This window comes from Budorcas taxicolor, chromosome 9 (assembly GCF_023091745.1).
Source record: "Budorcas taxicolor isolate Tak-1 chromosome 9, Takin1.1, whole genome shotgun sequence".
Lineage (NCBI taxonomy): Eukaryota > Metazoa > Chordata > Mammalia > Artiodactyla > Bovidae > Budorcas > Budorcas taxicolor.
Window position 1 is genome coordinate 43,203,484 of NC_068918.1, and position 26,795 is coordinate 43,230,278.

A 26,795-nucleotide genomic window follows, 5' to 3' on the forward strand; every position below is an offset into this window, starting at 1 on the left:
CCCATAGACTGCAGCCTACCAGGCTCTTCCATCCATGGGATTTTCCAGGCACGAGTACTGGAGTGGGGTGCCATTGCCTTCTCCAGGGAAATAAACTACTACTTTTAAATGGCTCAGCTTATATTGATAAAAGTTGGCATACATAACTAATATTTTTAAAGTTTACTTTCCAAATTTAACTTTGAGTTGTCACAAAGCAACTATTGCTGGTTAAAAATTGCTTTGCAAAATCAGCCATAAAATGCGTATTATATATACATTTAATATAAAAAGAATTCTTCAAATCATAATATATTAATTAGCTACATGATATAGCAAGCCATGATCAGATTACTTATTGAATTAATTTAACTTGCACAGTGGCAGCTAATTTAAAGGAAGCATTTTCTTTTCAAGCTTGTTTTTAGAAATTGTTAGGTAAAAGCTATTAGTCTAGAATTTTAAAACAAACTTTCTTCTTCCCTTTCTCTCTTTCACAGGGACAATTTGTGATAACTTCTACTTTTGGTGGATAGAGACAGAAATATTTTTAAAATGATAAGAATAAAACTAGATGATGAAAACCCACTGGAAGAGGAAATTCAATTCTAGTTTCTAAGATTAGCATCAGATTTTCATCTCTTTATGCCCTTTTAGGATCCTTTTGAAATCAGTGGGTGATTTATGCATCAGGGTGAGAAAGCACACCTTCCTTGTGCTGCTGGGATATACTCAGAACAAACAGATGAAAACTGAATCTTACTGCCCACAGGCCTCTATATTTGTTTCTATACTCATACATTCTGAAGAAGCAAATATTCTGCTCATCCCTAAGTAGGAGATCAGAGAGAAAACAAAGAAATAAGTGACCTTGATCCAAAGAATAAAGTGGGACTTAACCAAGCTATTAATGCAAAAAGACATGATGCAAAAAAATGTATGTATACCATTACTAATACATTTTGAAACTGATATATAAATGCCTATGAAGAGTCTCATTGAAAATAACAAGTGACTCAATTGTGTTAATGTTAACTGATAAGGAACCAAACTTTGCCACATTGCAGAGCCCCAAACTTGTGGAAAATTAAACAATTCCAAGGATGTTGTAGATATATTTTACAATACATTCTAATTAAATAATACGCATCCACAGTCCAAATACAACAATGGGTTCAGTATGGAAATTAAAAAGTAATTTAGTTCTGGTATGCAAAGGTAAATCGCATCCCAGTTCCGCCAGCATTGTCTCCTTACCGATCTGTGAACACCCTCTATTAGTATGGCTCTCATAGTCTAACCACAAACTCTTTAGGAATAAACATATTGCTAGTTTAATCAAACAGATATTTGCCAAATTAGAAAACATTTGTCAACCTGAGTTGCACATCTTGCATACTTTTCAAATGATGAAAACTGATGACGTACAGGCAAAGCTCTGATGAAAATTTCTATTTTGCAGATTTATTGAACATTTATTTTGTGCCAGGTACTACTCGAAGCCCAAGAGTAAATCCTATGTTGTTAATACTCTTCTTCAGCCAACAAGTTCACTGAAATTTAGTTATATATCCATTTTCTGAAATCTAGAACCCTCTAGTAACAACTTTAGCCTAAGAAACAAAAACAGTGGTCAGCAAACCACTCCCACCAGCTGAGAGAAGCATTTATGCATACTTTGTAGATAAGGATCTAATTCTAGTTAATGTATTCAGGAATAATGAAACATCAATTTTACTCTGGTTTAAAATTTTATTCTCTTAACTAAAAAATGTTACCTTATAATCCTCAGTTTAATAGAAATTATTTAAACTTCATATATACACATTTTCCCTCTCTGTTTTGTACTTTGTATTATAATGGGGATAAACATAGTATTTTAGAATAAATTATACAATAAAAGCATGAGGTTCAGAAATGTAGATAGAAACACTTCCACTGAGTGACCTGTTTTTTTCCATGTTGGAGTTATTATTTCAAGTTCATACTTTGACGTGGGATATAGAAAATATTTAAAATAAACAAAATGAATGAAATAATAACAAAAGAGCTTGTAAAATATATCTGAACAAGAAACAGGCTGATATTCCCATGTGACTTTTGAAATAAACTAACTTTATTAAAAAATTTAAAATAAGATATTCTAGAATGTTTTCAAAAGTGATAGCATTCTTGAAATTATTATATATCCATGCAAAGTGGAAGCTCTCATCTACAGGTTTAAATATAAAACCGGACATTATTGTCAGCCTCATATACATATTTAGATGATTAACTACTTAAGAGGATGTTATCTTCCACATTCTTTTAACAGAACATGTCTTACTTTTTTCAGTTTTTATTTCCTGTTATCTCTTTTGTTTTAATAGGCCAATGATATAAGAAGAAAATTATTTGTCCTCTACCTGTTCTAATCTAGAGAAAAATTATATAAAAAGCAAGTAAGCAAAACAGGAAGAAGAAAGAAAATATTTATGTTGTGAATAAAGAAAAAAATGAAAATATAAACAAGATGCTAAACAAGTATTCATGGATCAAGGATCTTGGTTACCTAGCCACTTCTCATTTTTCTTTCCTCTCTCTCTTCTCTTTTATTGCCAAAATAATCATCTACAATTTCTACTCATCCTTATCTTTTATTCTCTATTTTCGACTTAGAACCAAGCTGGTAATTTGCCATGCACTAAAATCTTGCATTTTACATTTATAGCAAAACTTTTAGTTCTTGGACTTCCCTGGGTGGCTCAAATGGTAAAGAATCTGCCTGCATTGCAGTAGACCTTGGTTTGATCACTGGGTTGGGAGGATCCCCTGGAGAAGGAAATGCAACCCACTCCAGTATTCTTGCCTAGAGAATCCCATGGGCAAAAGAGCCTGGTGGGCTACAGTCCATGAAGTCGCAAAGAGTCGGACACAGCTGAGAGACTCACTCTTTTCACTTTTAGTTCCCACTTATTTCAATTCTCAAGTCTGATACTTCACACATACCACCATCTTTCTATTGAAGTAGAAATAGAAAAATAAAAATAATTCCCATCCCCAAAGGGATTACCAAAAGGAATGATAGAATAATTGGATTTTTCACAAAAAGGGTAACCTAATGATAGCCTATCTTACCCTTTTGAAAGACAGCTCACAAAGATTTTCCTTACGTTTCTAGCTTCCTGAAGGCATTCAATAAACTAAAAAAGAATCAGCTCACGAATGGGTGTTGAAAAGAGTACAGTGATTTTGCTGGGAAACAGTAGCTTCTTTTAAAACAGCAACAAGCAGAGAAGAACACAGAATATGCTGTTGGTGGCTAGGTCTCAGCTCATTCAAGACAATCCAGGGGACATATAGTTTCAGACAGCAAACTGTTCACTTGGACATCTGAACTGACTGGAATGATGTGCCACTGTGAGTTCTGGTTATCTGAGCAGCTTATTTCAGCAATTCATTATTTGCAAGCTTTGAATAGTGCTAGGCACAAAATAAATGCTCAATAAAATCTGCAATAACAAATTCTGAATAGAGCTTTGCCTGTGCCATGATCAAGTCCTATTTCTGTGGTCAATATCTCTTTGCTTAGTGTTGAATAATTCAATTTTCACTGTCACCAACCGGAATGTGTCCAGAACAATCAAATCCCTGTAACTCAAGAGGTTTAATTATACACTAGAACTTTGAAACTCTTGAAAAATGCTATTCCTCTTTATTAGACCAGGGGCTTCCCTGATAGCTAGTTGGTAAAGATTCTGCCTGCAATGCAGGAGACTCTGGTTCAATTTGTGGGTTGGGAAGATCCTCTGGAGAAGGGCTACACTACCCGCTCCAGTATTCTTGGGCTTCCTTTGTGGCTCAGTTGGTAAAGAATCCACCTACAATGAGGGAAACCTGGGTTTGATCCCTGGGTTGGGATGATCCCCTAGAGAAGGGAAAGGCTACCCACTCCAGTATTCTGGCCTGGAGAATTCCATGGACTGTATAGTCCATGGGGTCGCAAAGAGTAGGACACAACTGAACGACTTTCACTTGACTATTTAAAAAGCATGTTCTCCTTAATTGATTAAACTCAGAAAAAAATAAAGATGAAAGCAAAGCAAACAAGAATATAATGGATTTTACATGATACATGGCAAAATTTTACTTGTTTTCTATTATTCATATTTCTTCTAGATTTACATATCTCTCCACTTAGACATAGGGAATTGAGGACTTTTAAAAGTTGTCCCCCAACTAAAGAGATGCAACAATATTTGAGATCTAATCTTCAAAAATAAATTCACCAAAAGAAAACTTTTTTTCTGAAAAACCATTATGAATTTAGAATCCTCTTTTGCTCTTTCACCAATAGAGCTCCTACTGCTGTTTGGCTAGTTTCTTGGCAAGATGCTTGCCATTCTAATGCAATCTCCTCTTTCTCCACAGTTTCCTAACCACGGGCATTCCGAGGTGGGGTAGGAGAGTGAGCCCTAATGTTAATGCTAACGTCAAAGTACAAAGAAGGAAATTTAAATTCCCCCTAATATTATGAACACCAAAATTCAATACACTCAGCTTTCTTTGCTTTTTTGTTCTCAATCCTGCTACTGCTTCTGCTGCTAAGTCGCTTCAGTCGTGTCCAACACTGTGCGACCCCATAGATGGCAGCCCACCAGGCTCCCCCTGTCCCTGGGATTCTCCAGGCAAGAACACTAGAGTGGGTTGCCATTTCCTTCTCCAATGCATGAAAGTGAAAAGTGAAGAAAGTGAAAAGTGAAGTCGCTCAGTCGTGTCTGATTCCTAGCGACCCCATGGACTGCAGCCTACCAGGCTCCTCCATCCATGGGATTTTCCAGGCAAGAGTACTGGAGTGGGTTGCCACTGCCTTCTCTGTTCTCAATCCTAGGTATCCTAAATTCTACTTTTATGGTTGAAAGAATTTTTTTTAAAAATTCTCATTTAGGCCATCAACAATTATAACTATTGTCTTTTCAAGATATATTTACCCATAACCTAGATTACAGAAAAATGCAAGTAGAATAAGAAGAATAGCACCTTTTATTATTATTAAGAGTAAAACAACTTAGTAAGAAACTCCTGAAGTAAATGGGTTAACCTTTTGGCACCCTAAAGGATGAGTGGCTAGCTTTCCTGCCCACTAACTAGCTACTTTTGACCTGACTAAAATCAGTTCAGAATCCCTCTAGTGTCTACTCATTCAAAAGGCCTCCCCCACCCCCATACCATCTTCATCCAATGAGCTGTCTGCCTGATCTGCATGCAATATTGTCCGCCAGCATGAACGATTTACAATGGGCACTTTATTTCTGTAATTTAAAAGAAAAAAGAGAGAGAAAAACAACTACTGACGCAAAATATCATTTTTTCCTTTCTAATGGATGAGTAATAACCAGGAGATTTCTGAAAAGCTGTCTAGGGTGCCTGTCAGCACTGGCAAAATTTCTGACCCAGAGAAATATATTCACAAACAGCCCCTGTGATTATGAGTTACAAGCCCCTTTAGAGAAAGCTGCTTAGGGAAGCACCAGAGAAATTATAACACTAGTCTAAATACTTGGCACATGGAATTCACCATTTATACACATATACAGTTTTTCACAGAACAAAATATATAAAGTTATATGTTCTGGATTAAATTTAAAACAACATCTATGGGGATACATGTTATACAAGAACTCTACAATGAAACCCTATTTCAATAAATGCCCAAAGGCTGGAAATCAGGAAATGAACGTAAATTAGATCAGACTTGGCACCTTGAAAATCCATATTCCCATCAGCCCCAATCCTTGCGCTCCAATTTAACTTGATTCTGAAGATCCTCTTTGTGGTCCGATTTGGAACATATTACTTCTCTTTTGAAAGGAGAACAATGAAGGAGGAGAGAAGGGATATGTGAAGGAAGGTAACAATGATTCACTTGAATTAAGGGATCATTTTGCTTCATGTTCCCTTTCAGTCTCTCTTTCCCTTGCATAGATCTTGGAAATAGTTGTTGTTCCAGTGCCAACTGAGTGAAGGCTGTGGGCATGGTGCTGGAGTAGAGAGGAGCAGCTTAACGTCTCCAAACAGAAACGGCTTGTCAAACACTAGACACCAACGGAGGAAATTAGGAAACTAGAGGTTAAGACAACTGTGTTCATTCAAATCAGAGCTTTGCCTGACACAGGATTTCTCTTCACAGGGCTACTCAGCTGAGGCTTCCTCTGGCTGGTCCCTTGGGAAAACTCTGCGAGTTGGGCATAACTGCCCTCAAAGAGGGTCTCCCCGAAGGTTCCTCACTTTGCAGAATGTGAATGCTGTATCTGCCATAACTGAGGAACTGTGCACTTAGCTAGGTATGTGGGATCTACATGAGATTATTTACATGGATATGCAATGAAAATGATTAATTCAGTGTTTATACAATCCCCACACACATAGTAAGTTTCTTGGATAAAAATCAGTTAAAGTGGCAGTTTGGCATCCTGTGGAAGAAACATCTGGTTGTTTGACTGCAATTTCATTTATGAATCAGCAGTTTTGGCACTGTACAGACACAATTAGAGATTAATTTTATGATGTTATTCAAGCTTATTTGTGCTCTGTTAAAATGTGGGCAAATGTCCCAGTGCCATGGCAGGGTCGGGGGGGCTGATATAGTAATAACATTGTTTAGTGAGTAAATACTGTAAATACTAATGGGATAAATCACATAAAGAGTAATTTATGTCACATTTACACTCTGCAGAGCACCTTTATAGGTATTATGTCATTAGGTTCTTATATTAATAATAACCCTGTGAAGAAGACAAAGGAGATATTTTCTATTTCACAACTGAGGAAACTAAGGCCGAAGAAGTCACTTTCCCCAAGGTAACTTTTTAACCAGTTTGATTCAGTTCATCTGATTCCAATTCCAGTGCTAATTTTTAACTCATAGGAGGTAGGGACATGAGCCAAACACCTCATCAAGTTTGTTGCTTTGGGTTCAGAAGTGGAAAAGGAAAAAGGAAAAACTGCTCCTCACAGTTCAGTCTGTTTGCAGTAACAGTGTGTATTTGTGGGTACTGGGTATTCCTGGGTATGGCACATATGTATGCCTGTGTGAACCTTTGCATTTTGCGTATTACTGTGCCCTACACATACTGATCAGTATTCACAGGGTTTGGGTGTTTGAAAACGCATGGTTAACTCTGGTCTTAGTCACTTTTTACATGCCCTACAACAGTAAAGGTATTTCTTAGTTGAAATAGAAAGAAGGAATATAAAGATGTCATTGACTATAGCAAACACCACCTTCACTTTCAGTGTGCCCTGGAAAAGAGACAACTTTCATGGTCTATCATATGACAAGCTAGAATTCGAATTATCAATATTTATATTTGAAAAAGAAGGGGAACCATCTCTTTACTTCAACATGTTTGTGAAAGAAACATTTTCACTTTTTAAAAATTCCAAAACATCCAAACTGTTTTTTTTCTTTCTTTCTTTCTTCATTTTTAAGATGTAGTGTTTGCATGGCATTCTGAACATACTGTGAAACTCAGTCTGAGTGGAAATTGAGTTTGTTATTGGCTAACTTTTTCTTAGCAGTTCAATTTAAAATTCAAGAAACTTGGCCCTTCAAGTGTTGTGTGCCCCAAAACACATAAAAAGAAGCCACACCTGCATGTAAGGAAATAAGGAGATCATGGTAAAGATATGAATGCCACAAAACACAGTTAGTTTCATAGGCTTGATTTTTAGGTCTGCCATTTTTTTTTCCATTTTTTCATGCTTCAAGAGTAAAACAAAGAACATGCTACCAGCAAAGATTAATGCAAAAAAGGTGGCTCTTCCCCAAACATTCTCCCTTTTTATCCCACTGTCTGAAAAATGAATTGAGGTTTCTGAAACTAGCTTTCTGAATTTCTTTTCATTAGGAAGTATATTTGTAAAACAAGCTCCAATTTTTTGCCATTCATGATTCCTGGTCACAGGGTGATATTCTTCAGTGACACAGTCTTCAATGTGTATGAGCCAAAGGATCATTTCTCATCCAGGGCTCAAAATGTAGTTCAGGCGCAGCTGAAACTAGCCCCTCCCTCACTCTCCTCTTCAACAACAGCAGCTCATTATCAGGAGCACGTTGCAAAGGGCGGTGCAAGCGCAAAAATCAATCTGATTGCCTGTATAGCTCTGCAAAATCATTCCAGGGGAGAAAAAAGACATGTCGGAGAGGAAAGAGAAAAGGGGCTGGGAGGGTGGAAAAGAGCAGGAATGAGGACGTAAGCCCTCACAGGCCCATAAGGACTGAAGTTTAATGGCTGAGTGCTTGTTTTGAACTGTGACCTGAGGTTTGGCTGGGCACTAACAGTGGCATGCCTCATCAGCCACTGTCATAGCCACCCCAGGGTATACCTCCAGCAGGGAGTCTGCCTCGTATCCTGAATTCTCAACTACCAGCTACCCACTGCCTCCTCTGCACGCACTGCTGAGACCCTGCCGAGAAATCAGCATGCAACCCAAGGAAGCATCCTTTCCTCTGGAATAAAAATTAATATTACTTGTCATATTTCATGTCTGAGCTCTTTTCATGCTTTATCCTCTGGTAATGAGGGCTAAATTACCAATATTAGTAGATTTTCATGGCTAGCACAGAAAGAGCTGTTACCAGAATAAATGTTTGCCTTGCTTCTGTTGGACACAAGCTCTGCTAATGCAGCTTTGCTAATTATTTCTAAATAGGCAATAATCTGCATCCCCTAGTGCTGGATAGTGGATTGGCCACGTACCTGCTATTTCCCTTATTTACATGTTTTACAACTTTATCAACTACACTAATTACACTCTGAGCACTGTTTAAAATTTTCTGTTAATAGAGATACAATGATGCACCAGAGGATGTGTATTTATGCCATAATTACGCCTCTGTTCCTACGATGCAGTCTCCAATTAGCTGTCTACGGTGGCACAAGCAGCTGCCTGATATTCTAAAGCAGTGAAACATCTGCACGGCGGATGATACGCTCACATGGATTTTTTTTTAAGCCTAGAAATTTACACCCAAGGGAGTGCAGACAAATAGGAGCCTGTCATGTGTAGGGATGATTAGAAATCCTCACCATGGCAACATTGGAGCAGCCATGTCACAGAGTGAGGGGACACATGTCTAGATGAAGGCGCTAAAAACATTTGCCATTTTTTTAGCTTCAGTCTTCCAAACTTCCCTCCCTCCCCTTTCTCTTTTTCATATTCTTTGCTTTGCTTCTAAAGCCAACCAAAACAGCAGGTGAAAAGGCCAAAGTCTGCAGCCATGCAAGGCATATGACACACGGGATTTAGTGTTAGGAAAAACAGTGTACAATGAGAAATGTTAGACCCAGGAAACGTGCAGGGCCCGAAAAGTGTGTGTGTGTATGTGTAGTTTCTTTGAAAAATATTGTAATAATAATTATTTTCTATTTTTTTAAGTGGTGAGTTATGTTCAGAGAAACAGCTAAGATAGAAAATAAATACTAGCATATATCAGTGGAGGTACCTTGTTCAAAAGATGACACCTAATTTAAAATTTCCTTTTAACCCTCATTAACAGTTACAATTTCTGCATGAACAGTTGGCTAGCACACAGTAGTGAGTAGGGAAGGCACACAAATGTCTTCTAGTCTGATATTGAATATATTTCTTAATGGCTGCTTCTCTGATAAGCTTGCTTGTATAAAGGCAGTGCATGGATGTATTTAACTATACACAAAAAAGGCATTAAACCCTATAGGCAAATATGGAGGCAATTCAAAAACACATCATATGTTTCCTAGAATTGTATTGATTTGTATGTTATAATTATACTTTTGTTAGGAGTAACATTGTACTTTGTTTTGACCAGGTAGGCTTCAAAGATTAGCTCATGGTATTATTGTTTTGCTCTACTATATTGCCTTTATTTATGTATGAAAATACTGAAGTTTGAATTATTAATTTAAAATTGGTTTTCCAAATAATTATCTTATCAAATGGTCATGGCAACACTTCACAATTAATAACAAAGACATGTTTAAAGGTATTTAATTAGCAGAGAGCTGAGAGGTGAAGGGGGTACCACTAGTGAAATAATTAGAGGGAAAATGCTTTAGTATGAAGAGTAATTATAGGTAGGAGCAAAAACGTAACATATGTGCTAAATTATAAGTGTACCACAAGCAATGTGAACTGCATGAAGAATTAAACCCAATCAGTTAAAGTCAGTACTTGTGCTGTGACAGCAGTCCTAGAGGAAAGTCACTAGACTGCCCATAGCTGTGTCCTCAACATCACTTAGGGTTTCTATAATGTCAGGGTAAGGTCCAAATCATTTAGCACAACTGGACTTAGAGCACATTTCAAAAAGAAAAATTCATTAATTCTTTTGAGAAAAAATACAGTATTAGAAAAGTTTCAGCTATGAAAAGGAATATATAATACCTTTTGTTAATAAACTAAATATTTGCATATATGCATATACATACATACATATGCAAAGCTGGCAATACTTTCAAAATAATTGCATAATACTATATGTCCATTGTATAAAATCTCAAAGTTGGAGTTGTGTGTTTTAGAAGCAGGGTTTTATAATTCCTCAATGTGTTTAAAATAACTTCATGAAATTCTAGTAAAAATTTTAAAGAAAAGACCTATTTGAATTAATAGGCTATATCAGCATTATCGGGTTAATGGCAGATAAGTCTCCTAAGCCCACATCTTCTAATTTCCCAACACTCTGGGAACACTGGGTAGATGCTGATCAATATTTCAGTCAGCCCCCTCAGGCTCCTGGCTTTTAGAGACCATGGCACTAAGGCACTTTACAGTGTTTACCAAGGAAATCATAAGATGTTAATAGTGGAAATGTTTCTCCTCCTCTTAATACTTTAGCTAACATGGGAATTAGTTACATATTCAGTTCCAAAAGAGAAAATGAGAATTGTCTTCATTTCCCAAACCCAGGAAGTGAATTTTGAGTGCTACTGGAGAGTGGCTATATAAACAATTCTTGTCAGGACTCTGATCTCTGGGTCTCACCATCCCCCAGTATACTATATTCTGTATAAGCCTTAGAGTAGAGAAGTATGAAACTGAAGATCCACCATCCACCACATCTGTCAGTGTAAGGACAGAGTTTATCTGATAAACAAGTCATTTTTGGAAACTGCAGATGCTCCCACTGTGAAGTATTAAATGTGGCCCCGCTTAGATACATAGAATGGGGTTCTGGTCGACTGAACGCAGGCTGATAAGCTCTGCACAGCTCAGAATGCTGTTTGCCCACATACTAATGTTAAACAAAAGAACCGCAGACTGCAGAGAAAGGATGCGGGTCAGACCAGTAAATTGCTTAAACCCTTAGGCAGCCTTCTGAAAAGAAAAGGCATGAAAGAAGCTGATATGAGCTTTTATGCAGAATTGTTCTGTTTATTATCCCTGTTAAGGAAATGATGGCAAGTGTCTTGTTAAACTCTATATTCCCAACAAGGCGAGAGGACCGACTCCCTCTAAACAAGATGCAATATGCCACTGGTCATCACTTGATGAACCATACATCGCTTCTATATTATTTCTACATTATGAATACAATAAAGAGATGATAATAAAGCAGTACACATGATAACCATAAATGCTGTTAAATTGTGTACTATTATTATCCTACCTGATTTGTCACTGGGCATTCCAAGTTAATAACAATCTGTCATGGGGGAAATCCATTTTGTATAAAAATTTCACAACCTTCCATTAAAACTTTTAGCTTTCAATTGTGATGACTCAATTTCAGATGAATTGCTCAGACAGTTTAATAATAAAATCAGAATAAAATACGACATTGTGGCAACATGTAAACTTACCCTGAGAGGAGCAGAGATATAATTTTATTAGTAAAATTCTCCAGTGGATAACATGACAGTCAATACTGAACATCCCCCATGTTAGGGGTTTGAGCTGGGGGAAGGGAAGGGAAGATTCTCAAGTTTGCTAGACTTTCAACACTTCCCCTCAGGTCCAACCCCTTAAAAACCAGCATCTTTTCTGAAAGCAGATTTTTTTTTCCTGCTTATTCTCCTCTCTTCTCCCTCCCCTCCCATAGAAACACTCCCATTCTGATTCATGTATTTGGACAAAGGAAATGAGGGAAGATCCCAAGGCTTAAGGAAAATCTGATGAGAGAACGCTAAGAGAGAAGCAACCCATTCCATCCAAATTACAGAGCAAGAAAAGATTTAGAATCAAAGGGCCACTGCACAGGAGAAAGAAAGAAAACTACATGATTAAAGACAGAAAGAAAAACACACACTGGCAATTGTACAAACAATAAAAAATTTAAAAATTACCCTTTGCTTAAAAGTAGTCTAACATGTCATTGAGTATTACTTTGACATTTCCCTATGGCTTTTCTCAACAGGCAACAAATGAAAGCAATCTTGAAATCATTCTGCTAAAGGCTCAGTGCAGGAGGCCAGTCCATACATTGTCATCAGAAAATCTTCCAATCAGGCTTGAAGCATTCACGTCTATAGGAGCAACAGGTTTTTAATAGAAAATACTCAGCTCCAAGCTCAAATGTTTAAAAAGCAAACAAAAGTTGAAGATAACATGCACATCCGTACAGGTATACATACTCATATGATTCTTCCCTATTTTAATCAAATTTTAGAGAAAATAGAAGTTGAATAGTTGAACCATCAAGAAATGTAGAAACAGAACTATTTCTTGAAGGAATACTAAAGTAGCAACATAGAGCGAAAAGGGAGAGCCAGGCCTGTCAGAGCACATGTGACAGGACTGTATGGACCCAGTGTGACCAGTAGAGACTTCAGCTAAGAACAGATATGAATGGGAAAGGGAGGGTCACAGAAGTAAAAAAGTTATTTTTAGATTTGAAAATAAAAACAAAAAAACACCACACACACAAGCTTCTGACACTGTGACATTGTAACTCTAGTGAATGGTCCATGGAGGGAGCTGTTGACACAAGTTCCTGGGTGGAGATAAATGACACCATTACATCCAGCTGAAAAGAAGGAAAGGGAAGAGAACTTTACACATTTGAAATGATTTGGCAGAAATAATTTCCTTTAAGCTACAAATCTTCTGTCCAGAAGTGCTATCCAATGTAGATCCCTCCCCAGCACCTGTGTAGGGCCCCATGGTGCCTGGATCAGAACCCAGTGCCACAGCTTCTATCAGTCCACAGCAGAAGCAAAGATTCTTCAAATCACAGAAATAACCCACCACTGCAAAGAGGAAAGCACTGAAAAGAGTCGGGAGGAAGTGAGTTAACCCCTGAAACGCCAGCCATTCTAATATGGTGAATATTGGCTTTAAGCAACACATTAGGTAAATAGATTGGAGGGAAGCTGTCACAGAAAGGCCACTTTCAGACCCTTCAGAGGGACAGGGAATGCGGGCAGAGTATCTTTTTGCATAACATCTGACTCCAGAATGCATAATGGGTAGCATCACTTCAAATAATTTTTGTTTTGCATACTTCCATGTACAAAAGTTTTGCAGGGTAATTTTTTCTTTCTCTTCTAATTGCTTGGCAACAGACATTGACTGGTTTCTGATGATGAACGTGGAAAATTATAGATGAGGAACTAAGAACCCTAGCTGCTCAATATTTATCCCCAAGGATCCTCACCCACCTCTGGGGGGTGGGGTATTCTTCAGGGCATAGGACTCACTGTTCCCCCTAAAAGGGGCAAAGAACAGAGCAGTCTGTCCTCAACTGCCTTCTGCCTCAGCTCATCAGAGGAAAACTTACTGGAAACAGCAGACTTTGACAGAATCTAAGAGCAACAGTGGTAACATTTGTTCATAAAAATGGGATAAGCTTTTTCTGAAAAATTGCAGACTTCCTCCTTCTCCCATTTTGTTTCCTTTAAATCTCTATGTGTGAGATGGTGAAAAGCTCAGTTCAGCAAAGACTATTACCTAACTTGGTGGAAACTTGTATCATTAGGAATTAGCATTTTGTAAAACAAAACTTTTCTTTGGCAGCACATGTATATTTCCTTTTAGAAAAGCTACCACAAAGGTTATTATCAGAGGTTGAAGAATCTTTTTGAAAGTGCAGATGTTGAAATGAGAAATTCTTCTACTTCTCAAATTTCTATGGAATTTACATATTCAGCCATTATCACAAGTCATTTGTCCTTAAGTCATAAAAATTCGGTATATATTTTTGAGATGTTTAAGATTCTCATAAACTAATAGTTGCTAAAAATAAAGAATATAAAAATACCAACATTAAAACTATGGTTTGACCCTATCTGCTTGGAATGGTACTAAAAAAGTAGAGATAGACCAGGGAAATTCTTTTCCATGGAATTTTTGTAGAAATTAATGAAATGGTGAGACTTCTATTTGAGTCCTTAAGGGCTTCCTTGAATTGAAATGATCTTTTGCCTATAATGTCACATTTGTCCTCATGTCAATTTAGATGTGGGGCAGAAGTTATTACTAATATCAAGGATTTAAATGGAGAGACTATGATAAAAAGTTAATGACCACTGATAATGCTTAATTAAGAGGAATGCTATTTATTCTGTTCACATTTTTTAGTAGCTTTGCTTTCTGCTGGGTAACTTCAGGCCTTGAGGAAATTACCAAAAATTACTTTTGATGTATAACCTAAAGTTGGTTCTCAAAAGCATGATGCTTGTATTTCAACATATAAGACTAAGGATTTACATATTGATCTATTAAATTGTTTTCATTTTCTAATAAAGACTCCTTCCCAGTCTGGCTTTCTTGTACCTGAATTCTAAGTTGTTTGTGAAGTGTGCTAACTGATCACCCCAAATAAACATTACTTATTGTATTGTTATTTTTTTTAAATTTAACCATACATAAGAACAGATGAGGAAACATAAAATGGGATAATAAAAGGAAAATATTAAAAAAATAAAGGAAAGTTACTGATGGAATGCTTTGGTAATTTTCTGTCATTGTGAACATATTTGCACATCAAACATATTTCTAGAATAGTAACAAAATGAGCAACATGTTTTAGACTTTAAGGACATTTTTATATAGGTTGTGTTTACATCAGATAATACATCAGAAAGCTTAAGACTGACACTTTTGAATTAGTAATATTGGTGTATTTAGCATATCTCCACTTCCTAGCTGTTTTCCCTCTTAACTAACTTGACCTCTCTGATCTCAGTTTCCACTTGTATGAATGGTCACCGTTCTAAGGCAGAAGGCTGATGTGAGAATTAATTGATTAGTTACTGTGACTAACACTTGTGATCAAAATTCCATCAGTTCAAAGAACTAAGGATTTTGTACTGAACTAATGTGACGCTTTTATTTTATTTAGAACAAGCTATTGGAGGTTTTAAAAATATATTAGATCAAAAAAAGAAATGCATGTGTACCTAATATTCTTGATTATTTTTGCAACGAAAAGTCTCAAATTTTATTGAAAAAGACACAAAGAGTTACCTTGATATTTGGGTTCTAGCCTTAAATTCCCTTAGAAGGAAATCTTATTTCTCATACTTTCCTGCAGTGGGGACTTACTGCCAAGTTACATCCATCCCTCTCTGGCAGACTCTGAATGTGGGACAGAAATTTCTCATTTAGAAATCCACTACTTCGGTTTATAGGTTTATTGGACAAATAGGAACCTTTGAGAATAAAAGGGACACTGTTGACAACCACTCTCTAACAACAGGAGCAAACCTAGATTCTCTTTAGAAATCAGGGGCATGTAGTCCAACTCCTCATAAGTGGCATCGTATCGTTGAGACATTTGTTTTAATTAATACATGAAATCGATAACTTGTGAGATGTTTTACTTTTCACCATATGTTTATCACTTGAGTGATGTGGAAATTTCGTCTTTAAAAAAGATTTGGGATGAATATCAAAGAACTACTTCTTTAGGTTATGAGGGACAATTTTGTGATACAGAAATTATTTTCTGTAATAGTATTTTTTAAAGCAGAGACCTGTAAATATTTGCTTACATTCATTTGGTAATATTGATAAAAGTATTCATAGAAAAGCAGTTTACCAAATCAAACTAAGCCAGAATCACCTCACTCCATTTTTAGACAACTTCCAAAAAGACATAAAGTCTGACATTAATACTTATTGATGTTTGCGTTAATTTAAAGATGCAGGCCATTATAGAATATTGATGAGGCTTTCATGTTTATCTCTTTGGTGATATCTCCATTGCCTGTAATTTACAAAGAGATCCCAAACAGAGATCCTGAACTAATACTATGAAATTCTCTTACATGAGCGATGATGCCAAAACATACCTTTTTGGCCAGATGAGATTAACAGAATCAGCACACGTGAGCTGCTGGGGCTCTTCTAGTTGGGCAGAGGATCATCTTGCCGTCAAATGTGACCTGACACGCTCAACAACCGTTGATATATGTGCAGTAGTTACTAAGGCTAAACTCTTGATCAATATGTCAGATTTCAAAAGCGATTGCAACAAAGTAGACTCTGGATTATGAGGGAGCTGAATTCACAAAGGCAATGGAAGGACAAATCACGCAGGACTGCGTGCATTTTGCATGTCAAAGGACAGAGCGCATGATGCCGGATCTATAAAATGCTCCAAGTACTTAGGAAGGCAGTAGTCTGTGGATCATTTGGTGGGCTAAAAATGTTAAACATTACAAGTTAATTATTAGCAAGAAGAAGAAAGAGAAGAGGAGCATGAGCACACAGAGTTCTGTAAACCCCAGTAATTCTGTCCAGGCCTGTGACTTGCTCAGACCTCACCTAAGCATCCATTAACATGATAATGCGCATTAATCCCGCCAAACACAACTCATCTGTCATCCTCAGTGGCAACCCATCTGTGTGCATGTTGAGGGGGGAAATTCACAGTCTTAGCTGCTCACGGATTAGCTTCAGAGGAAAGGCTGATTTTCCCGTAATTCTTTGCTAGGAAAGCACTCATTTGTTTGCATTTATTGAAGCACCTATTTACTTTTCAGCTTTCATCATCTCACCACCATGTTAAGCTAAAGCTAAGCAGAGGATGGATATAATGGCAATAAAAACATCTCAGGGCAATCAAGCTGAAGCTTAATTCAGTTCTCTCCCAAAGTTTGTGATATTATTGATTCTTATTTCTTTGGCTGACCTCAAATATGCTTTTTATCAGAGCAAAGAAGAAATGTGTACATAATTTTATTACTTTGTGTTGTTTATTAAGGGCTCTGATCTTCAATATTGCTTTTATCTAATTGATATAAAATGAGTAAAAAGACTAGGTATGTTTTATTACCACATGCATTAGCCACTGAGTGAGCAGAAAGAGAAGGTACTGCTTCAGAGAAGGTAAGAATCAAAATAGCTAAATTTTTTTTCTCACTGCTTATTTAAAAACAAGCACAGAGCTTTCTCTCCTTGCTATGAAACCTTACCAAGTGGTTAAGTAGTCTATTCTTAGGGCTATATCTACTTTGGACAAAATTATATGTGCATCATATGCAATACAAACTTCTCTCTAGTGCAAATGTACAAAAATATTAAAAAGCACTAGCAAGAGAAATACAATTAAAATGTTTTGAGGATAAACTAACTATTCTATTCAGTCAATTTAGTGGAAAGAAAAATCAGTCACAAGGCATCATGACTGGTTCGTTGACTTAATTGTTCATTTTTCAATGGATTAGGTTGGAATAATCCAGCAATGACCCTCTGTGTTAAGGAAAATATGCAAATAACTATTTAAAAATAACCTTCATCAAGCAACCAGTTTGACTGATTTTTCATCAAAATGATCTGTCATTTAATGAACCCAGTCAGCAAGTTTACTCAAAAATCATATTGATCTATGTTTGGGCATGGATAGGCATTTTAAAATTAACACTTACAAAAGCAGTAAATCTTTTATTTTTGCTTTCCTAGTATAAAGTGTTCAAAATAAGTCCAGTATGATGTTACAAAATCTTAGATGCAGATGTTCCATCATATAATAAGTTTGGTAAAAATTAAGCTAAATAAAGTTAACCAGGTTAATTCATATCAGAACTTCTTAATGAATTCTGTGCATCTATATGCAGGAAATGCATAAGGAGGTTATTTTACATTTTAAACTGTTTCCTCATCTGGAAAGTGGGGTCAAAAACAGGACCTCAGACCAATTAACACAGACAAACAATCAGAAAGCACTTAATCAAAGTTAGCTAATATTGTCATCATGTATAATTTTTCCAAGCCTTTATGGCAAAGTATCTTTTCTCCAAGTAACATTGCCTGAAATCAAATTTATAGAACTTACTCACCTAGACTAACATTGTAACATTTCTGTTAGAAATATCTAGCAGAAGAATTTCTCCAACTAATAAATCTTTAATGTGAAGAGTTAACAGCTTAATTTTTTTTTAATTAATAGGTTAAATACCTATTAAAGAAAGAATCAAAATGAAAGCTAACACATTCATGGAGAAAGACTCAAACTATAAAACTTGTTACTTGAAGCAACCTCTTTTTGGGTACCTGATACTGACTGGTTCTTACCACCTGTCCGTCACACCTGGAAAATGAAACAGATGTTAGAAAGCTGACATAGAAAAGCAGGACTAATATTTAGGTTTTTCTTTCTTTTTTCTTCTTTTAAAGATACTACTAATGTAAAGGACACAGAAGTCTGTGTATGGCAGCACTTCTGAAAAAGACCTTCTTTGTAAAAAGAGCATGAAGGAGGCATGCAGGAAGCTAGCAAGACCCATTAGGGTCTTTAGGCCTAATAGCCCAGATCTGGCCCTCAGATGTGCATGTACGCACAAGGTGATACTGAGTTTGACTAAAGCTGTGCAAACAATCCTAAAGCCAAATGAGTCCAACGCTTGATGCCTAAGGAGTTGAAATTGAAATTTCCAGACAAGACAGTCTTAGAAAAGCTACTCAGGCACAGAGGAAATCTCCTGTTTCATCCTTACTGAGACCCAGAGTGACATTTTAAGGAAAAGAAATATTGATAGTTTTTGAGTTTTTTTCTTTAGGGTGTTCATAACCAGAATTCCTTCCAAATTTATTTAAAGCTATCAGAAGTAAATTTTGTGACTTAAAACTCTTCATTTTAATCATTTAAAATATGTGGGTATTTGTGATCTATCAAAGTCAGTGGGAGATTTAAAACTTATAGGTGTGTATAGAACTTCAGCTTCACCAAAGTGAACTCAGTGCATTTGCTTGAATATGCAATGGTGCAATCACTAAAATAAATGTACTTGCTGCACTCAATTAAACATTGTATTGTACATGTGTGTTTATTCAATTGTGTGACGATACAGTGATTGAAACACACACGCTCAGAGCATTTGTCTCAATCTGCAGTGCATTTATTTAAATGTACAATCAATCATAGTCCTCTGCTTTTAGTTTTTCCTTTGTATTTTTAGAGAATACTAAATATAAGCCATTGTGCATATGCTGTGACATGGTGAAGAACTGAAATGCACATTAAGTAAAGCAATATAAAATGGGAAGTTTCAGGGAAAGAAATAATGCAACTAATACGTGTAAATGGGCAAATCTGTCAAATCTAATATATAAGGTCAGAGTTTTATATTCTAAACTGTTCCTGTTGATTAACTGCTGTGCGTATGGTGGTATTAATATATCTTTAATAGCAATTAACAAAAGGGATGTAAAAGATATCCAAAGCTATATTAAAATATTTGCTTCATATTTGTATATAGCTATATTGAGTCTTGCTCAATATCATTCATTATTTTAAACATGCTTATTACTTTATTCGTCAGGCTTTTCTACTGTCTGAATTTGTGGTGCCTCTCATCCTTCTGTTTGTTCTACCTGTGAATTCTTATTCCAGTGTATGATACCATATTGTATAATTTAAAAAAATAACCTCTTCCTCCTAGGGCTTTCTCTGTGGTTATTTTTATGTGGTCCAAGTTGAGGGATGGAGAAGGCAATGGCACCCCACTCCAATACTCTTGCCTGGAAAATCAATGGACAGAGGAGCCTGGTAGGCTGCACGGGCACAACTGAGTGACTTCACTTTCACTTTTCACTTTCATGCATTGGAGAAGGAAATGGCAACCCACTCCAGTGTTCTTGCCTGGAGAATCCCAGGGATGGGGAAGCCTGGTGGGCTGCTGTCTATGGGGTCGCACAGAGTCGGACACGACTGAAGCAACTTAGTAGCAGCAGCAGTAGCAGCAAGTTGAGGGAATGTCTCTCCAGAGCCAGTTTTCCTGCCCAATGTTCTGACCTGCAACCCCAATTCAAGGGTTTCATATTCTCATGGGACATTTTTCTCGCAATACAGTGCCAAGGTAGAGAAAGACAACCTGCCTCACCCACTTCTGGATTTTTGTTCATGTATTTTCTTTACCTAGAAAGTGTTTTCCCCCTCTATGTGACATGGTCAACTCTTCTCATATTTTAGATCATAACTTATCTCTCACCTCTTTAAAGCTGTCCTCATAGACAATTCTACCTTTCTCTTTCATTTATATATGCATTCAATTGATATTTCTTGAATGGTCATAACCTTCTAGGCATTGAGGATATAGTGATGAACCAGATAGAAAGTGTTAGTCACTCAGTTGTGTCTTTGACTTTTTGCAACCCCATGGACTGTAGGCTCCTCGGTCTATAAAATTCTCCAGGCAGGAATACTGGAGTGAGTAGCCATTCCCTTTTTCAGAGGATCTTCCCGACCCAGGGATTGAACCCAGGTCTTCCACATTTCATTCAATTGTTTCTTGAGTGCTTGTAGCCATTGAGGATACAGTGATGAGCTAGACAGATACAACCGCTTTAACCATGGAATTGATAATCTGTCAGTGTGACCCTTTCATTCTTCATCTCCTTATTCCAATTTTTGTATAGTAAATACTGTAGTTTGCTATTTTTCTACTTGCTTATGTTTTTCCTTTGTTTATTTTGCTTAGCTACAGCTGACCTGCCTCTTGAGAAATCTGTATGCAGGTCAGAAAGCAACAGTTAGAACTGGACATGGAACAACAGACTGGTTCCAAATAAGAAAAGGAGTACGTCAAGGCTGTATATTGTCACCCTGCTTATTTAACTTCTATGCAGAGTACATCATGAGAAACGCTGGACTGGAAGAAACACAAGCTGGAATCAAGATTGCTGGGAGAAATATCAATAACCTCAGATATCCAGATGATACCACCCTTATGGCAGAAAGTGAAGAGGAACTAAAAAGCCTCTTCATGAAAATGAAAGAGGAGAGTGAAAAAGATGGCTTAGAGCTCAACATTCAGAAAACGAAGATCATGGCATCTGGTCCCATCATTTCATGGGAAATAGATGGGGAAACAGTGGAAACAGTGTCAGACTTTATTTTTCTGGGCTCCAAAATCACTGCAGATGGTGAGTGCAGCCATGAAATTAAAAGACGCTTACTCCTTGGAAGAAAAGTTATGACCAACCTAGATAGCATATTCAAAAGCAGAGACATTACTTTGCCGACTAAGGTCCGTCTAGTCAAGGCTATGGTTTTCCCGTGGTCATGAATGGATGTGAGAGTTGGACTGTGAAGAAAGCTACGTGCCAAAGAATTGATGCTTTTGAACTGTGGTGTTGGAGAAGACTCTTGAGAGTCCCTTGGACTGCAAGGAGATCCAACCAGTTTATTCTGAAGGAGATCAGCCCTGGGATTTCTTTGGAAGGAATGATGCTAAAGTTGAAACTCCAATACTTTGGCCACCTCATGAGAAGAGGTGACTCATTGGAAAAGACTCTGATGCTGGGAGGGATTGGGGGCAGGAGGAGAAGGGGACGACAGAGGATGAATCCCAAGGAAAAGCACCATCTCTTTTTTTGCTCACCAATGTTTTCCTTGATGCCCAGAACAGTGGAATATAATAAGATAGTTAAAAATCAGATGACTTAGTTAGTCAAGGGTAGGAGCGATGAATATAATCCTTGCAATAACCCAAAGGAACCTCTACTGTCCCTAGTTTGCAGTGAAAAACACAGAAGCTGAGTCGTACAAATGGCATGTCCAAACCATGCTGCTGGTCAGTTATATGATCAGAGATTACTATTAAATCAGTGTCCCCACTCTTCTCCATGGTATTCTGAATTTCCTTGTGCACCAGTGAGTGACATTATATAGTTTAGGGAGTAATCTCTGGAGAGAGCAGGTCCAAATTCAGGAAAGTTTCTAAGCTTCCCTCATCTCTATAGTGAGCATAATAATAATATCTGACTGCTTCCCTGGGGGATCAGACAGTAAAGTGTCTACCTGCAATGCGAGAGACCTGGGTTCTATCCCTGGGTTGGGAAGATCCCCTGGAGGAGGAAATGGCAACCCACTCCAGTACTCTTGCCTGGAAAATCCCATGGATGGAGGAGTCTCGTAGGCTATAGTCCATGGAGTCGCAAAGAGTCGGACACAACTGAGCGACTTCACTTTCTTTCTTTCTTTTAAAGATAACATTGTGACTATTAAATAGATGATAGATGTAAAGTGGTTAGAACAGTGTAAATATTACTATTGTTCATATAGTGATTATTATTCCTATCTTAAAACAAAAACTATATAATTGATTGTCAGAATTGTCTTCTGTGTGGAAGTTATTTGCATTATATCATTTCACTGAAAAGCTAAGGATCATTTCTTATACTTCTATTGTATTGAGATTAGCACATAAGTCTGTGCCATTCCTCAAAAGGCATTTGAGCTATATGTGTTGGGTGGATGGTTAAATGGAAGATGAATAAAAAAGAATAACTTAATTCCTTTGCTGAAAAATAGATTACAAATGACAAGTCCAGTCTTAAACAATACTTCTAAAATTATTAAGCAAGCACAGTCTTTTTTAGCATATGATTAAATCCAAAAGTGCTGTGTGTTTCCTGAATGTAGAGATACCCTTTAGAGATCAGAACAGTCCAGAATTTTAGCCCAGACTCTCCTCTTAACTTTTCTATATGAGTCTCCTTGTACTACCGAATGCCTATAAAATAGGGTTACCAGTAAACAGAGAAAAACGACAATGATGATACTTAACAACATATCTGACAAGGCCATTGTCATCCCTGAAAGTAGATTTTTTAAAGTAAAGCATTTTGACACTTAAACTACTATAAACATCAGAACTATGATTACTTTTAGCAAGAGCTGGCAACAAACACCTGACTCAAGGGAAACAGAAAAGGACTCAAGTGCCAGTCATGACTTCACTCGCACTTATTGGAAACTTTCAGAATTTTTTCCCCTTTGAGACTTAAATAGAGGTTCTCTTCATTATCCCTATTCAAAGGTCTCAGTCATCAGGAGCTTTTCCATAATCCAAGGCAGAAGGGAAGATGAACAGGGCAAAGGGAAGTTCAAGAGGAGGGAGACAGGTTGCTTGAAAAAACAGGACCTCAACAAAGAGAGTTCAGAGAGCTCTAAGGACTAAAACCTCACCCAGTCTCCCAGGAAGCTAAATCACTGCCTGCCATTCACTAAACCTCAGATAAGGATGAGATTACTATCCGTATCATCCAGTCTGGGCTCACTGTGGACTCCTGCAGGACAACACATTCCTCTTTCTCCATGAAGGACAGCTACCCGACCAACTGGGATCAGGCTGCCACGCCAGGAGGACCCGTGTAAGTGGAATCTGCTCGCTTTGTAGCTGGGCAGCTCAGCATAGAAACAGCCAGCCTGGCAACTTACTTCCATCAGGACAAGAACTTCTCAGTTGACTCTCAGTTCCTCTATTTATGAATCCCATTTAGCCCCAGACAACTATCAACCTTATGCTGTGCAGAAGTTTACCACTTGTGCTACATCATTTTTGCCTAATGCTACGTACGCCAAACTACACTGACATCAGTACTGCCTGCCAGAAATGCTTCTACTCAAGTCCTTGATTACTGGGGTAATTGCATCTCCCTAGTTTACCTAAGACAGTGTGAATTTGCATCTGTTGTCCCTATGTGATAACCATACTCCCCTTTCCCTCCCTGAAGAATCCTGGTTTGGTCCATAAATAATAGGAGCATATTGCTATGTCCTAATTATAACACAATGGCCTTCACATTCATTCAGTAGAGAAATGTATCCTTAGTCATGTAGATAAAACAAACTACCAATGATTAAAATAAATGGTAATTTGACTCCTAATGCCACAGTATTTATCAATAGCTGATATACCATATGTTCATGCTTATATATTATCCATCTTCCTTAACTGGAATATAATTTTGATAAGGGCAGGAACTTTGTTTTGCATACTATTATATCCGCAGCACTTAGAAAGTAATTAATAAATTTATTTGTTTGCTAAATAAATGACAGAAACCCAGGAGCTAAAGTGGCAGAATTTGAACCTTATTGTGGTCCCAGAACTGTAGCAGGGTCTTTACGTACACAGCAGTTTTCAAAACTAAAGCGACTCTGTTCATGAAAATATTACTTTTAAAGACAAATAAACGAACAAATACCAAGGAAAATAATTTAGCCAAGATCATATAGCCAAAACTTGGGCCCAGAGAATGCATGCAACTGTAGCGCCAGAGTGCTTGGACAGGCTGCTGATGCTGTAGCTGAACCATGCAGACTTGTCTTTTCGCTTCCAAGTATTTAATAGACCAGCCCTTTTGTTTTGTTTTGTTCTGGAAATTCAGGTTTAGGTAGAATTAAACACTTATTTTCAGTATCTGAAGAGATCTATTTTGACTTTTAAAAAAATGAATGAACTGAAAATTTGTCATGCTTCCAGGTCTAGAAAGTAGTTAATGAAAAGGGCATTATGCCTCATTTCAGTATTTCTCTAAGATGGTTAAGATAGCGAACACTAAATCAAGCAGTGTTGACTGCATTATCACCATCTTGCTAGTAGACAGTAGAGGGAACTGTTAGTACATACAGCAGCAAGGCTTAAACAGGCAAAGTGGGGAGAAAGCAACCAAAAGCAGCCTACATGCACTGGGATCTCTTCTCCTTTTAAATGTGAAGCCACTTGATTATGAATTTTTCCTACCTGACAACTCCTTCTAGTCAATTTCAAGTGAAATTTCTGAAAGATTGGATGTGCATGCTAAAATACGAAGAATTTCTTTTTTATTGGGTTTCTTTACCGGCATCTCATTGTCATTCAGTTGAAGCGGAAGCTACCTGTCCAAGCCCCCGAGGAGTTTCACCACTCCTCTCCTTTTTCTCTCTAGTCATTGTCTCCTCTGACCTCTTCACCTTCTTCTCACAATCTCAACCGTCTGGAACGATTTTCTTATTTTTCTCTGACAAGTGTCATATCTTACTTAAGACTCACCATAAAACTCTTCTCTTCTGAGAAGAACATTTCAAGCTTACTTTGATAGATGTGTGGCCCTTCTGGTCATGACATCTACCATCCTACAGAAAGCCAAGGGTTGATGGCACCAGGCTACTGTCTAGTCAGTTGATCCTTCCTTTCTCACTACGCTATGCCTTTCCTCCTCCAAAAAGTGCCAAGCAGTCAGAGATTTATCTTTCCAAACAGAGGAGAAATACTTTCACTCAAGAGTTTGGCTATCATGCTAGCCCACACTGTAAGAAGCATCAAACTTCTTGGATAGTTGAGGAAATGATTCCACCTTCAAATGCCAGTGGCTTATGGCATGAGCTGAATGCACACTTTATATATTTGTCTTCCCTACATGGCTTTTAATGTATCGGGGAAAAGATTCCATTGAAATTCTTGTAAACACTACCCAAGTTTCTAAAGTTACATTGCATGGATCACTTAAAACAGAGAACCAAGGCCTATTACAATTTCAGTAAAGAATCTGTTATGCATAGTGGGACAAGGGGAAAAAAAAAAAAAACACATGTTTCGTAAATGCTTGCACCAAAAGATGTAAACTGGAAGGGTCCTATGGTCATATAATCTTGGAAATCAATACACATACACTTTCCACCTTGGAAAAATATGCCTGTGTCCTAAGTCACTTCAGTTGTGTCCAACTCTTTCGGACCCCACGGACTATAGCTCGCCAGGCTCCTCTGTCTGTGGGACTCTCCAGGCAAGAATACTGGAGTGGGTTGCTATACCCTCCTCGAGGGAATCTTCCTGACCCAAGGACTGAACCCACATCTCATATGTCTCCTGCATTGGCGGGCAGATTCTTTACACTAGTGCCACCTGGGAAACCCTTGGTGTATAAAAAGCATTAATCAACATTATCAGAATAAGGCTCTGAGAAGTACTCTCAAAAACAAAATTAATACTATTTTACTCCGTGCTTATCAAAATAGTTCAATCACAGAAATCTTCCTCTTTTAATTAACATAACACATGTTGTTATCTACCAGAAACAGCATTCAATAGAACACAATTTAGAAAATATTGACTCAGAAAATAAAAGCTGGAACAGGACTATAAAATAAATCAAGTCCAGCCCATTGATCTTATTGATGAGTAAACTTAGATATAGAAAGGATGTCTTGCAAATTCATGAAATGTAACATATTTTGGTTTCTTTGTCAGCTTCCTTGAAGCTAAGTTTCCCCATGCCAATCCATCTTCCTCTAATTCCTGCCCAAGTAACTTCTCATTGCCCAGCATCCGTCATTTTATGTCATAGTCAAATATCTCAAAATTACCCCTTATTGACATAGCTTAAAATTCATATTCCTTAGCATGACCTGCTATCCTCTGCATGAATTGAACATGCAGTTTGTGTCATGGAAATGTGCCTAATGTGCTGACCAAAATGTGGAGCTGCTTCCAAAAGACATTCAGTACTTTTTCACCTCTGGGGACTCTGCTTATCTCCACATACTAAGTTCTTTTCAGCCCTTGAGGCCCTCTCAATGGTACTTTCTCTGTAAGGACTTTTAGGACTTTCTTGAATTGTAATTTTATGTTCACTTATGTTCC